General features: G+C 40.0%; 1 long non-coding RNA gene across 1 annotated transcript in view; it reads left to right on the top strand.

The window, feature by feature from the left end:
* LOC131580241 (uncharacterized) overlaps positions 1–9904 on the top strand; it is a 31515-nt gene extending 21611 nt beyond the window's left edge. The window contains exon 3 of the long non-coding RNA XR_009277836.1: positions 9590–9904. This is a non-coding gene — a long non-coding RNA (uncharacterized LOC131580241). The remainder of the gene's footprint in view (positions 1–9589) is intronic.
* Positions 9905–10677: the final 773 nt, after the last annotated feature.

Raw genomic sequence — 10677 nt, forward strand, 5'->3', positions numbered from 1 at the left:
TCATAAAGATCAGCCTAATAATATCACCTCAATTTTCCCTCTAGGGAGCTATAGAAGAAAGGTATGTTGGAGACAAGTTTGTAACAGCGTCCCCTAAGAAGACACTCCTGGACACTTGCTGCTTTGCTCAATATACACTTTATTTCATTGCTCTGACTGTGAAAGATGAAGCAGAAATTGTGAAGAAACATGCAAAATGTGTTCCCCAAACTTAACCATTAACATGCTTATATTAAATGGAAATACAATGTTATGATTGCCAACTGACTGCATCAGGTTTTACTTAATTTGCGGCCTGACCTAGTAACACAACAATAATTTAGACACATTATTCTCATTAGAAGAAAGGAATGGTTTGTTGTACAAAAGACCAATTAGATAACTTACATCCTCTGTACTAAGAGCTTTGGAAATCAAACCAGTGTCTATGTATAATTCCTGAGACTAGTTTGTCTTTCATGTAACCCAGAAAACCACCACTTAAGGAATCGTAATTTACCTTTGAGGAGCCTGCCGCTTCTCTGCTATGGATTAAAGGAATAAATTAGGTCTTAACAGTTAAAAAAAACCCAACAAAATCAACTCAAAACAAACAAACCCAACACTGAGATAGAAAGGATCACAGGGCATCTCGGCCATTTGTCCTCCACAAAGTGGGAGAGCCTGTATTTTTAAGTCCTACTGATGATAAGTTTGTGACTGGTCACACTTTCCCCCTCTCTTCCTTTCCTCTTGGAAACCCCTGGTGATGGATATCCTATGCAGAGTCTACAAAACCCTCTGCAGAGATTAACTAAAAGGATGATTTCTGCTCCCTTGGGCTGTAAGCTGCCTGTTTCTCTGGAGTGTTTTGACATTTGTAAATCCTTTTCCATCTAGTGTGCTCCTGGCATAGTGATCAGACATGGCCTTGATGATGTTACCAGCACTCTGTAAGCAGCTCACAGAGTATGGGTCTACTTAGGGAAAAAAGAATAGTCAAACCCAAGCAGCAGAATTGTGTAGTCAAGGAATATAATAAGAAAAACACCCAAACCATTACCTTAGACTGTTTTCTGTTGAGACTGCAGAAGGTTTCCCTCATGATTTTTAATTGCATGATTATAAAATTTGACTCAGTTTTTGAATTGCACAGCAGCTCAATCTGACAAAGTGAACAGAAATAGAGAGTTCATTCCTTGAGTTTTCAGTGATCATAAAGAAGTTAACCACATGGAGGATATTTTCAGTCATGTAACTCTGTATCAGTTTTTGCCTCCTGGGAGTGAAATGGAGTCCTAGAGATGCCAAAAGTAACTAACTAATAATGTATTTTCTGATGACTTGAAGAAGCTCTGGGCCAGATCTAATACAGCTACAGTAGTTAAAGGCAATTGATTTATGTCAGTCTATGGCAGTAGAAGACTTAATCCTCTGTGTTCAGATGACACCACTTTGGAAAAGCACTTGTAAGAAAGTGTTTCTTTGTTCTCTCTCCTCCTCACCCACTGTAAATAGTCATAAGAATGAAATGGTGTGGCTTACCCGACACCATGGCCCCTTAGAATTCATGGTGCATAATGCTGCCTCTAAGCTAATCCTGTGATTCACAGCTCTCATAGTGGCCCACTCCACAGCCTGGTTAGAGATTATATTCCTATCAAAGTGCTCCTGCCCTTCCAGACAGTGCTGTAACAAATGGTAACAGGGATTTGGCTGATAGCAATGCAAAAGAGTTTGGGGACTCTTTAACATTTCATGGCCTTATTTTTGTCTGTGAGGTAATCTTTGCAGAGAGGTGCAATATGTTGTACAGCTTCCCAACTCTTTCTGAGCACCCAAGCAGAGCCATGCAGACACTGAATCTGTTGTACAGGGAGGCCAACACTACACAGCCCAGAAGGAGATACGAGAGCCTCCCCAGGGCTGGAGAGACAACACTCCAGGGCACTGAGATACATCAGTATGTTTGCCACTGCAGTGGAGAGAAGATGTGTCTGAGAGCTGTTAAAGATGGAATTGGCTCTACTGTTGCCCCAAACTCTTAAGGAGGTAAAAAGTCTCCCTCTTGATTTCTTCAGTGCATGTCCTAGTTATGGAGACTGTGTGCTAGGGGGTCGGGATTTGAGCCAGTGTTTGGCGACTCCAGAAATCAAAGACTTAGCACTTCAACTCATTTGCAAGTACCGTATAATGAGCTTTGAGAATTCTTCTTTAGTCTGAGTTTGCTCTCAGAAGAAGTTCTGTAGCCTATGTATATTAGGGCAGCATAAATGACAGATGAGTCAAAGCCTTTTTCAGTCTCTTCTCTTTTGAACCTGTAGAAGAATTATCACACTTGACTGTCTGTGCTCTCCTGAAATTAATTAGAGCTTTACTTCCACTACTTTTAGTCTCAGTAAAAGTTTTGTTTCCAACTTATCATGACGACAGTGAAAAGCTCCTTAATATTTATCAGCAAGTTCAGCACTTTCAAACTCCCAAAAAAGTTAAAAGGTGAGAGTTTAGATTTTTTCCCCCCTGTTTTCAGATTCTAGAAGGTAACTAAAATCTTGATCCTAAGAGAAAATTCTGCACAGAACTTGGACTCAGCTTCATTACTTGAAAAGGAGACTGATATCCTTTAAGCTAAAGACCCCAAACCCAAGCCTGATCGTAACTGAAGTACCCTTCAAGGCTCCTGTGAGCCTTCCAGTTTCATCGAATAGAGACACTGCTATGTTTTTTTTCCCCTCATTTGCCTTAGTTTGAAAACTTATATTTTTAACTTTGAGGTGCATTTTCAGACATTAATTCTGAGAAACCTGTGTATTAGCTCAACTCCTATTGAAGTCAGCAGAAGCTTCTAGTCAGGAAGTCACCATAAGCCAAGCTCACCAGAGTGACCAATAGTGATGAAAAAGAAAGGAGAATGGTCCTAGTATGGAATAAGGTGCCTCCCTGGGATTTAGAAAGAAGCTTGGTAGCAGACTATTAGTGTGATCTCAGCTCCTCACTTTTCCAGTGCTACAGTTACTCTTTCTCCACAGAGAGAATATTTCCTTACCCAGCTGGAAATTATCTGAGATTCCTGTCAAATAAATGATTTTATGAATGGGAATTCCTACAACTGACGAAAGGCCACACTCCTCTGGAGTGCAACTGTGACTGCAGATCTCTGGAGTGGTAACATTTTCTGTCATTACCTTGAAATAAGGGCCACAACTGCCACACTTCAAATTTTTGTAAGAAGCAACAATGTGACTGTGTCTGCTTACTGAGAGGTTCTGGCCTTGTAGCTGAGTCACATTTTGATACTCCTGCAGAGGGCAGTGGAACATACTCTGGATACAGGACATGTCCAAAACATATGCTGTTGTCTTCCTGAAAAATGGTGAAATTACAGGTCTTGCTGGTGGTAAGAAATATTTTCTTGCATTTCTGCTCTAGAACTTGCATGGATCATATGCTTGTCTGCCCAACATCAGCCAAAAAAGACCCTTCCTTAGGTCTCCTTCAAAAGAAAAAGCAGGAACTCTGATATGGGTGGGGATGTCTGAAAGGTGGGGAGGAGCGAGAACCAAATCTGAGGGAGATGGTTGGGACAGTAAAATCCACTCTGCTTTTTCCTCTGTTGTTATTCAGGATAATGTACTGCTTAATAGTGAGGGAAATCATGCAAATAAGAGCTTCTTCATGTCCAATTTCTTAAACAATTGACAAAGTAAAGACAAATGCAGGCTGCCCAAAGTTGTGCTGTTCATAATGCTAAATGCAAGCTGTTCTCTTGTAGCATTTTTTGATCAGGACAGCTAAATGAGCAGAGGGGAGTGCAAGGCTGTTTTAACTATCTTTTGACATGTGTATGTTTATATACATATTTATTTTAATTTTATGTATACAATTGTGTATGTATTACTTTTGGGGCTACATTTGGACTTTACTTTTTGCCATTTTTAGATTTTAGTTTGTTTCCTGGGTGGATCTTTCCAAAGTGAGCCAACCACACTTAAATAAAAAATTTAAAGAGTCCATCAGTCCTGCCTAACAATCTCAGCTTTTGGCAAAAGCAGCAAGAAGTACCATTGACATCTTATCTGCTCTGTCTCTAGTTTAAAATACAAAAAATAACTGACTGAAACATTGATTTATTACAACTATAAGTTAAGCTCTGCTGCTCAAAAATACAGTTGCAAACTGGACCACTTTTAGTGATATACCCCTGCCATGGATCACATTAGAATGAAATAGAGGATCCAAATCTAAAATGCTTAGTGTAAGATCTACTCATGCAGAAATCTTCCTTTGCCTTTTTATTATCTCTCTGGCCAAACATCCTCTTAGGTCCATTGCAGGAAGCAATATAAACTTTACCTTCTTCCACGTTTGTTAAAATGTCTCTCATTGAAGGCAGAATCAAGAAGAGCACTTGATGCAGATTATGCTGTGAGCTCTGCAGCTGGATAGTGATGAAAAAGAAATTGGTAAAGAAAGCATTTGAATCCTGCCTTCTTATGGCTGAATGGAAACAGAAAACTGGGGGGGAAAACTTTCAGAGTGGGATCTTGAGCTAGAAATAAGTCCTCTGTACAGAAAGTATTTGAATGATAAATTATAAAGGAAGAAGCCTTTTGTATTACTTTTGGAAGGTGTGTGGATTTGCATCCTGCCATTTTGAAGGAGGCCCAAGTACCAAATCTGAGTGTTTTATTGTAGAATAATGGTAGGCTATTATTTGTATGTGTGATAAAGCCACAAGGGAGAAGATAGGGAGGTGAGAAATTCAGCATGTCTTTCTCAAGTGTATTGTCTTCTAGCAAGAAAACAAGATGAGTTCTGAGCAGTTACATTTAATATTTCAAGAAAAAAAGGGTGATTTCTAATTAGTGCACATCTGATTCCCCAAAACTACACGTGACAAAGAAGTTTGATTCATTTAGATCTCAACTAAATCTCACCAGCAAAAATGTGATTCTGATCATAAGCCTGTATTGAATTGAGCTTGTGCTACCATATTTGTCATTTTACAAACTGATGCTTGGTGCAAAAATAGAAATATTAACATGCGCTGATGCTTGTACTGAATCTAGCACACATAATGGAGAAGTTCAGGAGGTAGAAACCACTGGCAAACTTCCATTTATCTAAATGTTTCTCATTTAGAGATGAGAAAACAATTCAAAAGTAATAAGAATTTTACAAATGTTATGTGTATAACAGCATTAAAGTTCTTGTCTGCATTAATTCTTTGTTATCTCAGGGTTACTCCAAGTCCAGAGTGTGTGTATTTTGAAAAACACACATGTTAAGTTGAATGAAAAAGCTTGAGTTTTACACTATAGCGTAACTGCCAGAGGTGGATTGAGCTCCTTGGTGGTGGGGAGGGACCAAAACAATTTCAGCTGCTCGGGTTTCAGAATTGTTTAATTACTTCTGAGCTGCTGTGTAACTGATGCAAAACACAGATAATGGGCTGGGGTAAGGAAAGCAAAGGCTCTCAGTAGATCAGTCCTGAATGTGCATTTATTTCTGCTCTCAGCAATTGTAGCAGTCACTGCTGCTTGCTGGGGATTTTGTTGCCCTGGGAGAGGAGGCCATCAGAAAAACAACCACGTGGCAACTGGTACAGCTTGTCTGCTAAAAAGACAAAGCATGATTGTGGTGAGAAAGGCTACCTCCAAAACGAGCACTCAGGCTATTCCTGGAACTCGGAACTTTGCTAACTTGTCTCTGTACACAGACTTCCCAACCAGCTATTTATGTGTACCTGAATAATCACTACACAAAACTCTGCTGTTACCCCACACCAGGAAAATACAAGACTCTAAGTATGTTTCTTAGACAGTGGCTGTATTTCTTGTGAGAGAGTGGTCCATTAAACACAAGAAACACTAAAGTCTTAAATTTAACCAGCATATATTGCAAGAAACTAATTTTGAGAATTAAAAATCAGTACTGAGACTGCAGCTAATTCAGAAGCAAGGAAACAAGTTTATCTGGTCCTTTGAGTGATGATAGGTTTCATAAAAAATCTTTGGGTTTATAGTCCTTTCTCATAGTATCAAATCTAATCTACCTACCACTGTAAGTATTCACAAAGACCTTCCCTTTGTTAAGTACTAGAGTTTAGCCCTGCCTTCCTGAGCCGAGCCCTTGGAACAGCGCCGCACCCCTGAGTGATGCTCCTGCAGTGATGTCAGCAGCTGCAGTGAAAAGCTTGTTCAAGTTGTCACGGATGGGTTTCCCAGCTGAGGATTTGTTTACCTTGATTTGTTTACCTAAGAGCACTTCAGTGGAAGCTGCCGGGAGCTCTTTCCAAGCTGCAGAGCCTGGCACAGATGCAGAGGCCGTGTCCCCCTCGCTCCCCGGCGGGGGGAGCCCTGCCCGCCCTGCCCCGCTGCGCCAGGGGAGGAGAGGGAGCCGAGCGAGGGCTACAGCTGCGAGCACAGACAAGAGAGAGGATGGGCCGTGTGTGGAAAGCTGGGAGAGGGCTACGAGTGCTGCCGTCATCCCATCATTAGTAATACGGATCTCAGCTCAGGGCAAAGGTGTCTTCCTTATGCGTGACATAAGACCCTGTCTCCTATCACCTGTGCAAATGTTTCTAGGACAACGTAAATTTGTCCACTCTTGTGGAAGAGAGGCACGTTTGGGCTATTTGCCAGAAATAATTTCTTCTAAAATATGATCAAATTGTCGGTTCAAAGTAAGTTGCATCAGTCTGCCCAGGGTGCTACAATTTCTGTGTCATTCACATGATAAAGCTATTAGGAGAGAACCTCATCCATGGCTTTTTTCTGCTTCGTTGCAAAGCTAACACCCCTCCAGGTCTGGTAACTTGTTACGACTAACAGCTTGGTGGAAAGGCTGAAAATAGCTCTTGGGGAGGGAAAAGGAAACAAAGGAGACAATTTTCCAGAGCAGAACCAAGGAGGTGTTTTCTGAAAGTTTGCTTTGATCTTGTATATAGTGAAAAGGACTGTGTAAAACAAAACTGTATGGCTTACAGGATAAAAAAAAAAAAAAAAAAAATCTCTAAAGGTATTAAATCCTCATTCTCCTGCTTATCTGAACAGAGACTTGTACCAGGTTTCTTGTCTATGGAAAAAAATAAGAAATTAATTATATTGATGGGTTTTTGATTCTTCAGTAAGAAATGTCATTCACTAAGTAACATTTCTTTGATGCACTATATTGCTTCATTGATACTAGGATGATGAAGCATACATTCTTTGGTAGTAGCTCAGTAAAGTTCAGTTGTATTTACTGTAAGGAAAATAAAACTAATGTGGTAAATGAGTAAAAACTAATGTGCTATTATGATGTTTTTAATCTGTGAACAATATTTGCCTCAATAATTTTCTTTTATGTGTCTGGTTTGCTGTGGGCAGGAAGTGCTTTTTAGGTATTACCAATATATTGCTTAAATTGCTCTTTTCTTTCTTTGTGATTTCCTTTCTGTGGGTCTTGGAATTCCTCTTCTGGTTTTCTAAGGAAACAGGCTTATGCAATCATGTGATTTGGATGTGATCTTGCATCTGTCTGTCCTGCTGTGGCAGCTTTTTAACCCACTAGTAAATTTTAACCAAATTGGAGAGCAGCAGCAGTTTCCAAACAATTTACATTATTATATATTTGTGAAAATCAGGACCTTGTTACCAAGGAGAGAGAGAGGCTTTAAGAGTGCCCCTAACAAGGGAGAGTGCCTCTACTAAGGATTCAGCTCCTACAAGACACAAAAGATTACACATGAAGAACTATGTCATGAGTATCCTAAATCCAGATGAAACTTCACTTAAAATGCACACAGTTTGCTCCCAGTGAACTGAGCTCCCAGATAAAATCTATAGCAAATCAGACTCCGTGAGCTTTCTTTACAGAATCGTTGGTTTTGTGTATGTGACCTTGGCTGAGGGTGATCAAAATTCTGCCTGTACATTATTATCCTTGTTTATTTAGACAGATCTGGATTAGGCACGAAAAAAAATAATCATAAAAATGCTGCATTTTATGATTCATTAAGCTTTTAGTTTGCACTTCATGACATAATAAATAGAAGTGCACGAAAAGCATTTCTAGGGCCCTTTATTAATTGCTCTGTTTCTGGGAAATCTGCTTGGAAAGTGGCCTATTAGTGCTGCTTCCTCCCCTCTCCTGCAACAGCATGCAGTTCTTTCACCTCTAATGAAGTTTAATCAACACAGAAAAAAAAAGTGGTAGGCGTTCCAGGTCACAGGCATTGTGGTGACTCAAACACTGAGTGCTTTTGACAGACTAGAATGCACTTTGCAAACCTTCCATTGTTCTTCTTGTAAGAACAAAGGTAAAAATACAGACTCCTTGCTGCATTCTCTGCAGCAGTTTTGACTTGATGGAGGATGATTTGTCACTCCATTTTTGCGTATATGAAATAGTGAATGAAGTCATCCTTTTGGCACGTTACTGCTGTTTGAATTCTTGTTCTGTTGTTCAGTACTTCAGTAGTTCTCAGGAAAATTAACCCCAGTGATCCACCAGTTATTCTGAGTAGAGCAACTGGGTTTTATTATTCCGAGATGTTAAATGTATTTTCATTACATAAATCAAGGTGACGCTTCTTATAAAAATATGGCATTTCTTATTAAACATTTTTAATGCCATAGGGTATTACAGACCAGATACTTGTGAAGATTTCATAATTTTTTCTGTACTTAGAAGTTGGTGTTTCTACTATTATTTCCTTGTTGGGGAAAAGGGAAGACTGAGAATAGGCTCAGTTTTATAGTTACAGTATTTTATACCTGAAACAAAAGTGCTGTTCTCACCTACAGCTGTAAGAAAGCTCATACACAGCATATGTTTCCCTTTCATATTGTTCACCTCCCAGTTCCAGGACTGATGGAAAGTAAGGGCATTCAGCTAGGAATCACTTGGATTTTTCTGGGGTTTTTTTAGAGGTGGGGATTCTTTAAAGATCTGACACCTTTTTCTTGCCGCACTCAAATCTAGGCAGGGATGAAAGCTGAGCTGAGACTGCTTTTTGTGCTATGTAGTTACTTCATGTTCATAAAGGACTGGTGGTGGTGCAGCTTGCATCCCTCTAACGATATTGCTGGTGTGCCAGAGGTAAATGGAGGCAAACCACTGAAGTGGGATGCTTTTCAGAGGTGCATTATTATCTTTGTTACCAGCTGCAAACAGCAATTCATGGAAAGTGACAATCTGGAGGCTCCTTGACTATGCTGCAATAGTATTACTTCATCAGTGTTGTACGATTTCTAACCCTCTCTATGAGGACAGCTTTCTATTTTTTGCTGTTAGGGGAAACCATACTGCCTGGAAAGATATATTAGGATGACATATTATATGGTGTTGGGAAATAGATTTGCATTTGATTGGCTTATTCTTGGAAGATTAGTCTTAGAGACAAACCACACATGAAAGTATTTCTTCAAATGTCATTCCTTATGTTTAATGTACAACTTGAAAAGGAAGGCTCTGCTAAGAGCAAAGATGTTTAAAAACATTCTCAGGATTGACTGCAGTCAGGGAATAATGCCTGACCACCAAATGCTTTTATAAAACTTAGTATTATGTGTAAAAGGATGCTCTTGGCTTCAATAGTTACTTCCCTCCTGTTCTTTTGCAATAGCATCTCCTGGCTGGGCTCAGAAGAGCTGGTTGTCAATGGGAAGCCTGCGCAACAGGAAGGAGAATGACTGGAAAGACCTAGTAATCTCTCCTGCAACCCCAGTGATGCAGTGAAAGGAGCCTCCATTGTTTTGCCTTCAGCAAAGTTTGCTGGGAAAGCAGCTATCCTGTGATAGACAAAATAAGTACAGCCTTCTAAGAGGAAAGGATACGAACAGGTTTGCACTGCCATCTTCAGCCCTAGGAAAAAATGGAGTCTTTCACGCAGCAGGCAGAACATGTGGCTAAACAGGGATTCCCACAGCCTGCTAGAGCAGCCAGGGCACAAACCCAGGCACAGGGATGCCAGAGATCCTCATAGCGAAGGCGCTTCTGCTCCTCTTCATACCTCACTGAACCCACTTGCCAGTCCCCCACACGTAGCAGGTGCTGCAAAGGGACAGTGTACAACCCCTCCAAGGTATGGCAGGGGGATAGAAATATAAGGAGAAAGGAGTCAACAGTGAGACATGAACCTGTGTTGGGGAGGGAGAAATCTGGAAAAAATGGGGCTGCTTAAAGTTCTAAAATGGAAAATGAACCAAGAGCAGAGGGAGAGGATGGGAAGAAAAAAGACAATTTGGGACAACATTTCTCCAAGTCTGCATTCCAAATCTGAAAAATTGGTTGCAATTTTCCTCTCTGATACGAACTCCTCTTCCCTTAAGCAAAACAGCTTCGCTAGTGGTCAGAAGATATATGGTGTGGTAAGGAAGTGCTTAAACAGCACTTAAGACTTTTCCATTAGGTAAAAATACATATTCAACAGAGAGACATATCATTATTGATTGAATTTGCTGTGATGTTTTTTATATTTTCAAAGATTTCTTACTGACTTCTTGGAGAACACGGAACATGAAGTACTCTGCTGAGGTTAGTGGGATATTTGCATTATTGACCGCTTCTCTCACAATATCTGGAACATATGTCATAGTAGTTCACAAAGGATTCTACTAAAAATCCAAAAATGTCCTAAAAATACTTTAATACTACTTTACATAAAGCCACACATCTCTGGAAATCTAGCTGCAGAGTGAACCATCACATTAC

Source organism: Poecile atricapillus, chromosome 6 (assembly GCF_030490865.1).
Source record: "Poecile atricapillus isolate bPoeAtr1 chromosome 6, bPoeAtr1.hap1, whole genome shotgun sequence".
Taxonomy (NCBI): domain Eukaryota; kingdom Metazoa; phylum Chordata; class Aves; order Passeriformes; family Paridae; genus Poecile; species Poecile atricapillus.